Source organism: Mustela nigripes, chromosome 11 (assembly GCF_022355385.1).
Source record: "Mustela nigripes isolate SB6536 chromosome 11, MUSNIG.SB6536, whole genome shotgun sequence".
Taxonomy (NCBI): Eukaryota; Metazoa; Chordata; class Mammalia; order Carnivora; family Mustelidae; genus Mustela; species Mustela nigripes.
This window is the reverse complement of record NC_081567.1, coordinates 14,862,448-14,864,774: the sequence shown is the minus strand read 5'-3', so window position 1 is coordinate 14,864,774 and position 2,327 is coordinate 14,862,448.

The window sequence follows — 2,327 nt, the reverse complement described above, 5'->3', positions numbered from 1 at the left end:
GTTAATGTTGGTGCATGTGCATGTTGGGAGTTGGCCCGAGAAGAGAGAGCATCCTGGCTCTGATACTTTGTAATTCCTCTCTGAGCTTCACTTTGCTGTGAAATGGGCCGATCACAGTGCTTACCTCTGCAAACTCTGAGAGCAGTATGTGAGACCATGCTAACGCAGTGCCTGGACACATCCTCATTGGAATCTTGGGATAAGCACACCCCTGTGAAGAGCTGAGATCAACTGCCTGGCATGTGGGAAGCACCAAGTAAGTCTCAATATTCTAGATTCTCCCTGGGTGACTTAACCACTTCAAAGGCTTCAGTTTCTACTTACACCTTCAAAAGTTTTTGCCAGTGTTCTGAGCTCTATACCTAATAGCTCTGTATTCAAAAGGACATTTCTACATGGAAGAGGTATATGGTTTGCTCCTGCTCTGGGCCTTTGTACATAGTAGATAAGCTCCACGTTAGAACAAAACAAAACAAAACAAAACAGATGTTGGGGCAGGGGAAACAAACCTCTAAGTTTGTATGCTTTGGGTGGCAAAGAACAAAGCCTCATTATGCAGCCTCAAGTTAGGAAAGCTCTAGGAAGGCCCTAAGTAGGGACAGGTCAGGCAGGAGTTTCAGCTATTGATTAGCCCAGTTCTGCTGGCTGGATTATCTCATTACAGAGGGTCCTTCTGGGGAGTCTTCCCTTGCGAGAAAGGGCCTCACTCCTATTTGGCTACCCTTAGGGGATGGGCAGGATGACTGCATATGGCCCCCAGTCCAAGGGTAGCCGCCTTTGGAGAACCTGGAGCTTAGCTACTTTTTCATGGGCTCCCAGACAGGCACTAGGTTCTCTTCTGTGGAAGCCCATCCCAGAAACCTTGGCCTTGGGCGCTCCTCCCCACAACCAGCTCGAACAGCCCTGGCTTTGGGACGCCTCTCCACCTCATTAGTCATTCTCATCTCTGCTTCACTGCGTCTAAACACCGTGTGCAGCAGCTGTTGATGTCCAGAGCTGGTTCTCCAACTAGGCCGCCAAGTAGGACGTGCATTATTACTCACATGCGTGCCATCACCACCAAATGGGCTATCACTACATGTTTGCTGAGTGACTAACACAATGAACATCTTTAATGCTTTTTTTGTGGGGCCTGCTGTCCTCATAGGAGGGATAGAAACCTTCTACACAAATTAGGCCAGCTGGGTCCAGGGTAGCATTTTATTTGCAGATTTAAAAAAATAAGTTAGTTGCTTGGGTTTTTATTTTATTTTTTGTAAGATTTTATTTATTTGAGAGAGAGGATGAGAGAGAGAGAGCGCGCGCGCACATGGGCCAGCATGAGATGAGAGAGGTCAGAGGGAGAAGCAGACTCCCTGCAGAGCGGGAAGCCCTATGTGGGACTTGATTGCAGCACTCCAGGATCATGACCTGAGCTGAAGGCAGTCACGTAGCCAACTAAACCACCCAGGCGCCCAGTTGTTTGGGTTTTTAAAAAAGGACTTTGTTAATTTTAGAGAGAGAGCTAGAGAGCACACACACATGCATGCTTGAGGCAGGAAGAATCTCAAGCAGACTCCATGCTGAGCACAGAACCAGATGCAGGGCTTGAGCTCATGACCCTGAGATCATGACCTGAGCCAAAAGCAAGAGTCAATGTTCAGTCAACTGAGTCACCCAGATGCCCCAATTTAGTTTCTTTTTTCTTTCTTTTTTAAGACTTTATTTGTGTGTGGGAGAGAGCGGGCCAGCAGGCAGAGGTAGAAGCAGGCTCCCCACTGAGCAAGGAGCCCAGTGCGGAACTCAATCCCAGGGCCCTGGGATCAAGACCTGAGCAAAAGGCAGATGTTTAACCCACTGAGCTACCCAGGCATCCCCAAATTTGTTGTCTTTAAAATATTTTTTGTAATTAAAAATAACATGTGCATTGAAAAGCTTTTTAAAAATTCTGAATGTGCAAAGTTAAATGCTAAAAATTTATGTCATTTCTCTTCCAATCTAATCCCCACAAACAACAGTTAAAACAGTTTCATTGATACATAATTCAGAGACCGTACTGTTTTCTCATTTAAGGTATATAATTCAGCATTTTTTGGTATATTCCAGGGATGGGCAGCTATTACAATCTAATTTTAGAACATTTTCATATGCCCCCAAATAAATTCTGTGTCCATCAGCTGCCCTCCCTGTCCCTCTCCCACCCCTAAGCAACCACTAATTCACCCGTCTGTGTAGACTTGCCTGTCCTGGATGTTTCATAGAATGGAATCATATAGGATGGGGACTTTTGTGTCGGGATGCTTCACGGAATGGAATCATATGGGATGTGGCCTTCCGTGTCAGGATGT